General features: G+C 41.9%; 1 protein-coding gene and 1 long non-coding RNA gene across 2 annotated transcripts in view; one reads left to right on the forward strand and one right to left on the reverse strand.

Moving 5' to 3' along the window:
* Positions 1-12,238, reverse strand: part of LOC144827580 (aromatic-L-amino-acid decarboxylase-like) — a 1,238,931-nt gene that overhangs the window by 1,188,142 nt on the left and 38,551 nt on the right. The window lies entirely within an intron of this gene.
* LOC144827579 (uncharacterized) lies at positions 581-1,826 on the forward strand. The gene is made up of 3 exons (XR_013610252.1): positions 581-672; positions 831-930; positions 1,770-1,826. It is a non-coding gene; the product is annotated as an uncharacterized LOC144827579 (long non-coding RNA).

Genomic DNA, 12,238 nt, shown 5'->3' on the forward strand with positions numbered 1-12,238 from the left:
TCTATTTATTGAGGCATGTCCAGTACCCGTGTTTTTTACATTTTTTTTACATGTTTATTTGGTGTGTTACTAATTGAATTCTAGTGGTCTGACAAGCCTTAGATACTTGTTACCTCACGGGTAGTAGGTGGAGTACTGTCTCCAACTTTATGTCATTTATATATTTTCTTACAGGCCTTTTCCTTTGTGTGCTTGTTTATTAACAGTACTTTCCCTTAATATGGGGCCAACCTTACTACAGCGGTGAACAGGACTGATATATGCTGCATCGTTTGCTGCTTCTTCGTACATTGCAGGTAAATGTTCCTTTAATAATTTTTTGTACTGAGGTAGACAAAGTCTTGCGCCCCTGGTTATATACAATGAGGGCGCCTCTTACATTAGCAATCTGTTTATTTATTTCGGCATGTCCTGCACCCGTTTCTCCATATGCCTATTGGCGTATTTTTAATTGAATTCTAGTGGTTTGACATGCCCTAGACACTTGGCATCTTACGGGTAGTAGTGGGAGTACTGTCTTCCACTCGACGTTATTTACACATTCTCTCACATACTTTTTTCCTGTGTGTTTCTTTATTGACAGTACTTTTCCTAACACGGGGCGAACTTTACTATAGCAGTGAACAGGATTGATATACGTCGCATCGCTTGCTGCTTCTTTGCATATTGCAGGTAGATGTCTTTTCAATAATCACTGACCTGGGTCTGTTTGCCCTTTGATCCTTGTTGGATCAGAGTGGTGTTTTTGTTATGTTTTTGTCTTCTTTTTTCCGTGGTCTGATACATTCACGATGGTAATAACATTTTTTCTGTGGGTGTTATTGTTACAGATTTATATTGCCTATACATAATTTTGAATGATCAGGATGTTGCTGTAGGAGTGACAATTCAACCTCCTTGTGACCATCGATAACTGACGGTTTATTCGAGGTAAGGTGGCTTCTCTATCTTTATGCGTAGTATCCATCTGACTCGCAGTTTCCCGACTTGAGACTCGCAATTGTTTTCTATGTTACATGTGGCTTTGTCTTTTATTTCATGCCAACATGTCGTTTTGTAGTCACAATATTTGACCCTTTGGTGTACCATCATGTAGATATTTAGTACTTTGGAGCAGTATCCCCAGGCCTTATTCTTATGATTATGTTTTTGCGTTTGTTTTTTCACTTTTGTGTTGATTTTCAATTCAAGGATTATCTAGCTTCTTTTCTTTTCCCTCACTTTTTATGCTGTTTCTTAAATCTTTCATGCTTTACTTACCTCCCCGCTTTTCTTATTATTTCGTTTAATATATTTTTTTATCTCTTTTCTCATCACTGTTCATATTGACTTTTTCTCTTGATTTTCTATTTCCACTGTGTCTTCCCGATATTTTATTCATGTAGGATTCTGGGTACATACCTTTGGTAATATCGATTAGTCAGTATACCTGCTGCTGTCACTCTATGGGCAATGGTATGGTATATATCCCCTATGATCTGGCTAGAATCATGTATTTGCTTCGTCTGTTTGAGCATTGTTGTTGCACTTTCTGTCTCCCAGGTCAACACATTACTAACAGACTCATCCGTTGTGTTTTTTCTTTCCCTGAGGTTGTCTTATTTGTCTTTTTTAGATATACATGTATGTACTGTTTTTTGAAAATATATGCTTATTAGTGTACTATTGGGGTACATGCTGTATATATAACTTTTCAATATATGGTCTTGTATATAATTTTGTTATATGTATACAGTTGTGTGCTTATGTGTTTCTTTTGTTCTTTTCAGCCCTGACAAAGTCCCTTTGGGGACGAAACGCGTTGGCTAAGCCTTTTAACATTTAAAATAAAGGAACTTTTTCTAAATTATTTTGTTGTTACGGACTAGCTTCTTTCGGTGCACCATCCTTCATCCATACAAATTTGGTATCTGCCTCTGCAGCGGAGCTTCTGTGCGGCTAGCCCCGGATGTGATTTGCACGATCATCAGAATACTTCCTACTATGAAATTTGAGTGTGAACCTTAGTCAGCCGCAGCTTTCTTTGTTTGTTACCCAACTTGTGAATGTGGACTGTAGGTGCTGAAAGGAAGCAGATAGTTTCCCAGGAGACCACAGCCTTCCTCCCTAATGCCATTCACAATATAACACATCTATTGTTAAATCAGTCTCTGGCCCTTTTAATTGTAGGGGAGCATTAAAAAAAAGGTTGTCAGACAGTGAATGCAAATGCTGGGATGGAGACCTGCTTTCACTTTGCAGGCCTCCATTTATGCATTTGCAGTCAATAAAGAAGGGGGTTCAAGAAGGATCTTGCCTCGCTATCTTTAATGAGGCATGATTTTGTAAATTCTACCAAATAGTAATTTTGCTCTGCAACTGATATGTACATCTGTCGCTGTATAAAATGAATGTTGGGACGCAAGGCAGTGCAAACACCCAACTGCTTTGCATACTCAAATTGTGTCTATCTGACTCCATTTCACTTCATACCACATTGCTTGATTTGTGACAGAGTTTGGGGCATATTTATGACATTAGCGGTGCAGGGCAGTGCAACAAGTCACCTTGTTGTGCTGCCCTGTATCACAGGGAAAGAGCAGGAATGCACTGTATTTATCCAATACAGTGCATTCCTGTCCCTTCCCCTTGCACTGGTGCTCTTTTGGCAGCCTAGTTGCAATGCAGGTACCTTTGCACCATGGTGTAAGGGTGGCTTTGTTGTAGGCAGGATTGTTTTTGTGCAGCTTTTTCCTCTTTCAATGTGTGCTGCAGAATGTCAGTGAACAGACGGTCTCAACAAACAACCAACAATGTACTGCTGTTTGTGCTGCATGGCAGTAAGTGTTTATATGACTGTCTCCAATCCTTTGTGGGCCACTCTATGTTGCATCACAAAACACAATGAAGACTTCACCTGAGGCCTTGGAGGCTGCATGCCTTCTCAGTGATAGCCTAGTCCCACCTTGACCTGCCAAGGAGAGCGAGATCTGCAGGCAACACACAGAAACTTCCACAGGTGCACTCTTAAGTACAAAACTGAAATGAGAACTGACTGCTCTCATAACCAGCTCACTAGTCTGTGAAAATATCTATTTGCATGGGCCTTAAAACATCCCTTCCTATCCTAGAACAGGTTTATTTCAGAGCCAAAGAGCAGCCTAGAGATTATATAAAAAGGAAGATCTGGCTAGAAAGTATTATAGTTGTCTTGCTGCGAGTTAATAGTGGCAGCAGCCACTCTAGCTCTCTTCTCCGGTGATAACTAGGGAAGGATGGGTCTCAATTTAAGGATGAGGTGACAGCAGCTACTCACTACTGCACTTATCTAAGTGCTAAGTGATACATCTGCAAACAAGTCTATATTTTCGACTTTTGGGAGCCGCAAATTCATGTCTAAAGATTTCTGAGGTGGGGGAAAAGATAGAGAATGCATGGTATTTGTAATTTTGTTTACTCTAGGGTTTCAAAGCCTGAGAGCCTCTAAGTAAAATTGTAGTTGAAACTGCTGTAGGCTGTAGGATTTTGTTGTTCCAATTGTCTTGGTGTTGAGAGGTGTTCTGTGCCCTACCCATGTCAGTGGTGTAGCAAGAGTGTAGTGGACCCTAATAAAAGCACGGAAAATGTCCCCCCTGGCCCCCATCCAATCATAAGCCCCGATGTCACTGAATTTGCTCCACTACTGAAAGATACACTCTTGAGGAAAGTTAAAACAGCGGTGAGCCCAGCTAACTTGTTTCGTCCCTAGACGAGGACATGATCAAAGCAGCAAAACTACACATGCATACAAAACATTATTGTTCAGAAGAGGGAAGATTATACATACTAAGGATTTATTGTATTGGATAGTTTATTAATAATAACTGATGATTGTTTTAAATGTTATATTTACTATTTGTATACATTGTTTTAATATGTACAGTATGAGTTTGAAAGTTTTTTATTTTGACCCTAACAATATCCAAATGGGCTAAGCGCCTCGTCTGCATGATTTGTATGATTATAACTTGGAAATTGATGAAAAAATGCTGGATTAGAATTTTAAATATATCCTATGGTTCAAAAAGAACTACTCCAGCAATGAGAGACTGGTCTGTAGATGGAATCTGCCCTGCTCTCTTAGAAGGGTAAGTGCTTATTCCAGCAAATTGTTGTTCCAGTGCTCTCCCCTACCAATTCTTTGCCTTGGTGAGGCGATATGATTTATGGCCAATGCCCAACAGTAGCCACCTTAACTTTTTGCTATGTTGCATAAAAGAACCAGGTAGTAATATTGAGACTTCAATGAAGGTCTTTTTGAAATCCTGAAAGTCTTGTTCAGTTGGCTCCTCCCAAAGGAATCCATGATGCAAATTTTCTTTCTTGAGCTGGCTTGATCTAAAGCAAGTCTCATGAGAAAATTCCCTGATGAATTGAGAAGAAAAATTGGCTAAGCACAAAACATTGGTTTTCCTTTAATGATTTTAGCTATGACCATTCTTGAATGGCTGCTGCTTTCTATGGATCCAGAGACACACCAACTGAACCCAGGAAGAAGCCAAGAACTTTTTTTCAAATTTTAATTTGTCAGATGTGTCTTAGTCTTGTTAGTACAGTGATGATTACCATGATCCTGCACAATAGTAAAAAATATCCATATAGCATCTAAATAAAAAACTACAAACTGATTGAAAAAAAAGGATAAAAAGTGGTCAATAAATGATTGAAAAAAATGGGTGCCTTTAAAGAGAACAAAGCCCAATACTTGATACTTATAATGCAAAAAAGGCATCAAAGGAGCGATCGTGCACTTTGCTCCTTCTTTCTAGCAAAGCAAATAGTATACCCCGTGGAGATCTTTTTCTGTAATGATTCATGTTTTTGTATCCAAGCCATTGGGAAGCAATCATTTATTGTCACCTGATTTAATCCCCAATAGTCAAACAGCTTAATTACTGGTTCTTATCGGGAACCAAAAATAAGGACACTCTTGCAGATGAAGTTCATCAGTCAGTTAAACTATTCTAGAGAGTCTCTTGCAGGCATTGTTTTAAAACATCATCATTCCCCTCTGATACAGAAGAGGTTCGTCCACATGGAATCATCGCAAAAGAAATAGTTGGAATTGCACAGTCTATTTCCCTATTGGTGGTAGAAGTTTCTTTTGGGTTTATCAAAAAGATTTGCAGAGGTTTAGCGTTAGGCAAAGTCTATATCGATTGAGGCTATAGCACTGGGAACACGAGATTTTGAAAGCGGAGGCTTCACTGGTGACCAATGCTTTTCTCTGATGAACCAATGTTCTAGACAAAAATGTAGGTGACAGAGACTAGTTTATGATGACCCTTTTCATGTAAGGAGCCAATCATAAAAGGAGGAGGGAGCACACTGCCCGGCATACCAGCTCACAATTAGCCCAGGCGCATTGTGATAAATGTAATGCATGATAACACTCTCATCAGTTAAAAGTCCTTAGTACTCACCATTGTTTGATCAGATAGTGCTGTGTATCTATAGACACATTTCAGAGTGGTACAGAGACCTGAGAAGACTTTCGACAGCACTTACAGCACCCCAAAACAAACTGTTGCTCTCTACTGAAGAAAGAATGAATCCAGAAACACATGTCTAGAGTAAGTCTGGGCAGAGTTTGCGGAGTTCCGCTGCACCACGCGGAGTTCCACAAGTGTGTTAGGTTGCGCTGCTTGCACTGATTTTTAGAGCCGGGTGTTTGTCCTGCGCTGGAAAATCAGAGCGAATTGCACCATGTGCAGTACAAGAGCGTGATGCTACTTTCTACTGCTCGAGTAGATGTTCCTCAACACAGCGGAAGGTTTCTCAACGTAAGCTGTAGCAGCCATCTGCGACTGCCCTCTCTTTCCTGGAGGTGGTCTGGAGTAGGGGTTTTCTCGCTCACGCTCACCAGCTTAACATTGATGATCTCAGAAAAAACTTTTGTTAGACTTGGCATCTTTTGACGTTTTTCCCCTTCCTGTTTGCTTTCTGACCTCATGGTTTTTGCTGGTTTAGTTTCTCTGCGCACTTTCTCACTGCTGTACCATGTTAAAGTGCAAGTGCTCCTTTTGTAAATGGTTGTAATGGATTGGTGATTCCATGATTGGTTTTTGATTTACTAGTTAGTCCCTAGTACATGCACTGTGTGTGACCAGGGCCTTTAAATCAAATGCTGCTAATGGGCTTGCAGCACTGGATGTGTGCAGTCTCGTACTGCCATGTCGACTTGGCAAGTGCACCCTCTTGCCAAGCCCTAACCTTCCCTTTTCTTACATGTGAGTCACCCTTAAGGTAGGCCCAAGGTACCCCGGTGGGCATGGTGCAGTGTATGTGAAAGGTAGGACATGCCCTGATGTGTGTGGCATGTCCTGATAGTGACATACTGCCAATTTCCTTTTTCACTATTAAAAGGCTATCTGGCCCATGGGAAAGCATGGAAGTTAATTTATAACATCTTATAAATATATCTTCCCATTGGGACCAGATAGGAAAATTAAGTTTAGTATGGCTGAACTCAGAATCTAAAGATGCATCTTTTAGTACAGGTGATTTTTACATTCTGTGTTTGAAAATGCCACTTTTAGAAAGTAGGTAATTTCTTGCTTAGCTATCCTGTGTGCCTCTGCTCGGATATGTTTTGACTGTCTGGCTTTGGAGTGACAGGTTGGGCTGGAGATGTGCAGTGGCTCCAAAGAGCTTGGATGAGTCAGGACTGGGCTGAATAGACCTGGGCTGCATTTAGAGTAGTGGAAGGAGACTTTCTTGCACCTGAATGGGCCTGGTCTGCTGCAGACAATTCTGTCTCTGCCTCCTGCTGGAAAGCTGGCCCAGAGAGGTTTGGACTAAGAACAGACACTCTCTGCCTAAAAGGACAAAAGCATTTGGAGTATAAATATTCGGGCCCAGGCCCCTGAACTTTAGAATTCTTTTGGATCAAGAAGCCTGCCAAGAAGAAGAGCTGGAGAAGCTGTGAGGAAGAACTACCACTTTGACGAGTGCTTTGCTGTGTTGGCCTGCCATGGCTGCTTTTGTCTTGGGCAGTGAAAGAACTGAACTTTATTGAGTTTCTTCAAGGGCTTGAGGTAGAGCTTGCCCCCTGTTCGAGAAGTCTCAGGAACAGCAAAGACATCAAGTTCTTCTGCCATCAGCAATGGGGACTGTTTTTTTTTTTGCTGCAACAGAAATAAATGCAACCCAACGTTGTCTATGCCGTCGCTGCTGATTCCCTGACCTGAAGGCACCCCAGAGTGCAGCGCCGCATGCCGCACCGAAACTCTGGACTCACCGAAGACACCACCTGATGCTGCCACCGAGCCGCTGCTTGTACCGCAACCTGTGGGCACCGCACTTTGCACCACTTGATGCCGCCTTGATATAACCAACGACGACGCTCCGGGGCACCATCGACGCCGCTGCTTGCACCGTGGTTCGAGGGCACCGCTCATAAGTGACTTGACGCACAATCCTCATTACATACCGCAGCCTTGGCCTACCGACGCCAGCACAATTGACTCCAGTTTGTCAGTCAACGACAGCGCTTCAGCAATGACAACAACGCTGCTTACGCCATGACTTGGCAGTACGCGACGAACACCGCATCACTTCGCACCGCAACCCTGGTCTCACTGACGCCGCTGTACGACCGTCACTGGGCTGCTACCTGAGGGCACCACACGCCGCACCACTGCACTTTGCACCGCAGCCCCGATGCCTGCCGACGCGGGCACTCCCGACTTCAACAGCGACAAGTTCTATCTGCAACACATATGACTTCAAGGGCCCGACGTCTCCAGCACCGACCTCCGGAACCGAAGCTTTCAGATGACGGCCCTTCGGGGCTCATCTAGAGGTTGCCGACACCCTACATTTATACAGGGAATATTTTGCGGGTCTTGCCGACACAGCAGCTGGCTCCATCTCCTTTTTCAGGGGATGAAGATGTGTAAGTCTATACTTTTGAGTAACTTTACACTCAAATTTTGTGAAAAGCTGAAAGTAGTGAAGTTAATCAAAGGTGTAAGAATAGATAACACTTGTGCATTTCACACAAGTAATTTAGGATGATATTTCACCATTGCTATTCTGTTTATAGATCTTCAAGAAGTTAACCGTTCATCTTTAAAGGCACAAAATAACACCAGAGTCATATAGTGCCTGATTATGAGTTTGTCGGTCGGACCGCCGTACCGCTGCCCCAGGGATCTTCCTCCCTCTGTATTATGATGTATTATGATGTACCTGCCGGTCAAGCAGCTGTGTTTCTGATGGTGGGGAATACTTTTCCATATGAGGTGATGCAGGTGTGGATATTTTGACTGCACACTTTTTAAATGTACACATAAGCATGATATATGTGGAAAAATACCTACTACGAGTTCTTTCCCACTACATAAGTCCAGGTCATGTGTGCTCAGTCCAGTCAATGGGTAAATACTGCAAAGAGGATGTACCCGGATCTCTGTGCCAAGGAAGGGGGGCCCAGAAGGGAGGTATCCATGTGGGAGACTGAGGGAACGAAAAGGAAATGGGTGACCTTCGAATTCCGCCTTGTGTGCCACTGCAACTAAAATTCTTGGTATTGCTGTCACTTGCCAGGGCCAGCAGAGAGCAAAATGAAAAAGGAAATTCCTTGAGACTACACATTGGGGACATGAAGGGGGGGGGTCTCCTCATTTCAGGACACACCAAACTGTGCCCTTGAGAAAAACCAAATATTTCAGTTTAAGGGGTCTCTAAGGATCAGGAGCCACACACACTATTGCCTAAAGTAAAAAAGACAGGGTTACTTTCAGGGATATAGAAAACAGGGCTGGACATCATGGCTATAGATTATTGTGAGCTTTTGTCCTCGCACCTATCTGCACCTCAACAGATAGCCAATAAGTATATCTGTAAACATTCTCTTGAGACCAGGGGCGTAACACAGGACCCTGCAGTCAGGGCGAGGGTGGCCCTTGAGCCCAAGGCCTATTAGTATCTGCGAGCTATAAGACTTTCAGGGACCCTCCACACATTCTTCAGGGGGACCCCGTCATTTTGCGTTATACCACTGTGAGATATCTCAAGTTTACTTTTTCCTGCTCCTCTGGCTGGTGAACCCAAAATGATAACCTCATTTGTTTAATCTGTGCTATTTTTGCTGACTCTTTCTGCCCATCTCGGCCATTCTATAGCATATAATTTCCTGCCTTATTTAGACTCCTCCAACCTGTCCTAAGGGCCAGATGTATCAACATTTGGAATACCAATTTCATAATTGTGATTGTCTCTGAATTGCAATTAGGAAATCAGAATCCCTAAAGTATGAAAAGAAATTCAAATACCGAATCCAAGTAGGTTGCAAATCGACCAACCTAATGAAAATTAATGAGGTAGGTCACAATTTGCAACCCATTGTGAATCGCCATCATGACAGGGATGGTTGTCAGCAGACCACCATGTCTGAGATTTCTTTTTATTAAAGCAATCTTTTTTTTGTAATGCATCCTCATTTTTTATAAAGGAAAACGAAATCCATTTAAAAAAGGAAATGAAGATGGACGAGGACAATGATAGTTTGGATTGAAGGGTGTGTGTGGTAGTGCCTACGACTCCACGTGACTCCTATAGACGACTTACTATGATGACGTGACACAGCCAGCGTACACATAGCCGTATGCAAAGACTGCATACCAATTTAGATATCGGACATGAAGTCAGCTGCCCAGTTACTGTTTGGTTATTGTTCATACTACCTATTTGACGATGTATTGCAATGTATACACTATACAGGAAGTCAGATGTTATTCTGTTCACACATGCACCAATTGAAATTTTTAAAACTTCTTAAATACGCTGCCGGACCCAGGATTGTCGGCTGACGGGCTGTGTTAATCCGATAGTACAAAAAGATCGTTACAAGACATCACGGCCGGCCCCATGGGTTGTAGGCCTAGAGCTGCGTAATACCACTATTTTGCAATAAAAGTCTTTAACCCCCAAAAAAAAAAAAAAAAGGAAATGAAACCTATAAGTTTCATTTTTTAAGAGTAAGCAATGGTCTGTGAAACCACTACCTGCTCTTACAAAATATGTTTTTAAGCATTCACAAATGCAAATTGGCTAAGGCCATCACCCTAAATCTCAATATTATTTGTGATAGTAGAGTGAAGCTTTCCAGCTGCATCGTATCTGCTGCCACCTCTCATCGTGACTACCAACAGCATTCACAAATAAAACCACCACTCGCCTTCTTCCCACTGTGCAAGAAAGAAGTCCTAAACCATGGCACACTGGATGTGTGCAGCAGATGCCCCTTCAGTGACCCACACTCCTCCTTTCATCCCTTTTAGCCACCTTTATCACCTGCACCCAGTCTCAGATAATAGGGGCTCTGGATTCATACAATATTGCTTTGGTGGCTTATTCGGTATAGTTATGTATTTTCTGCATTTGCCATATAATCTATCATCTGCTGCATAATATACAGATGTTAACCAAAAAATTGTTTATAACTCAGACGGATCAATAATTACCAAAAATTGTGATGACACATATTGCTGTGGAGTGGAAGGCCCTTCGCAAAGGTTGATGGAACACTTTCTGTTTCTTCTAGCTGTATTTGAGTGTTAAGCTGGTATTAATGAGGTGAAACCTTTGCAGAGACACACGTACTCCTATCACAAAATGTGCCACATTACACCACACAATTTACCTTTTATTACAGCATAATTTAGCTATCCATGCCACCTATTTTGGTCCTCCTCTGCTGCATAATTCCAGTGGCTCAACACATAACAGCATATGAAACTCTACAAGCTCTCCATTATATCAAGCCTGTCAATTAGACGTACCCCTTCACCCCACATAATCCATCTACCGAGCCACTGACAGTCGTCACGAGCACAGAGTGCAAGTCTCACCCACTACTCTTGCACCAAAACACCAGCGTGACATTTTAGCATCTATCAGCCTGATTCATGTACATGCCGTTTTGCGTGGCCCTAATAGCGAATCATAGCGACTCGCTATTGAGGACACGCACAACGGCATTCATGTAGGAATTGCTAATTAAATAGCGATTCCTACATGTTCTTTATTTGCGAGTAGCAATTTGCTACTCGCAAATAAGATAGCGATTTTAAGGGTGCCAGGGGTGTCCAAAGGACGCCCTGTAGCACCCCTAAAATGCACATTTGAACAGGTGTTGCGCACACACATGTCCAAAGGACATGTGTGTGTGCAACATGCAACTTAGAAAAATGCTTTTAAAAGCATTTTTCTGAGTTTTTGCTATTTACCGACAGGTCTGACCTCTCGGTAAATAGCGGCCCCAAAAGTGCAAAATCGCAAATTTTTAATGTGTCATGAATAGCATTTGAGGAATCTCTAATAGAGATTCCTTAAATGCTATTCCTCGCATATTTGCTAATTCTTAAATAGCGATTTTTGCATTTGGGATCATGAATACCAAATGCAAAAATCGCACTCGCAAAGGGCCAGATTCTCAGAATCTGGCCCTTTTGCGAGCGCTATTGGCTACATGAATCAGGCTGTTAATCTATATTCGTATGCACTTTTTATGCAACATCTATAAATCCTTTCTGCTCACGACACCCAAAAGAAGCATAGATTACGCAACTTATATATGTGGCCTCAAATAAAATCTTAAACAGATGGCGTTCCGCTACACGTAGATTTTTACAAAGTTCAGAGTTCATATGTCCGCTATGTACATGTATATTTATCTTATCTGAAACGTGGACCAAACAAGAAACAAAAACACTGTATCTACATAGTGCATTGCTTGCTTAAGCAGTCTAGAGGGCGTGCATATTTTAAATCTGGCAACGTACGATTATTTTCAGCTAACTAAAATAGAAGTTTGAAACTTCTAATGAAGGGTTCTGTCAAAAAAATACCTGTTGATTGCAGGCTTGATAATTTGCTAAACCACCAAACAGCCCCACGTTGTCCTTTTTTCTATTTTTATGATACGGGAAATGTGTGCCCGGAGATTTACGTAGGCCTAGAACGAGTCACCGCATAAATCCATTTTTGTCACATTGTTAATAGTTTCTATCAATCAGAACTCACCTGAAGAACGATTCAAGTCACGCAGTTTATTTCCACGGATTCCTTTCGCAACTGGGAATTTTTGGGGGTGAGGGGTTTTGTGGGGCTTGTGGGCAAAACCTAGAGAGATACATATATGTTTGCATAATTTTTCAGATCTCACTTTTAAAGTGGCTACTTGATTTAGATGTGAAGAATGTATCCTGATGAT

The sequence above is a fragment of the Lissotriton helveticus genome, chromosome 4_1 (assembly GCF_964261635.1).
Source record: "Lissotriton helveticus chromosome 4_1, aLisHel1.1, whole genome shotgun sequence".
NCBI classification, from domain to species: Eukaryota; Metazoa; Chordata; class Amphibia; order Caudata; family Salamandridae; genus Lissotriton; species Lissotriton helveticus.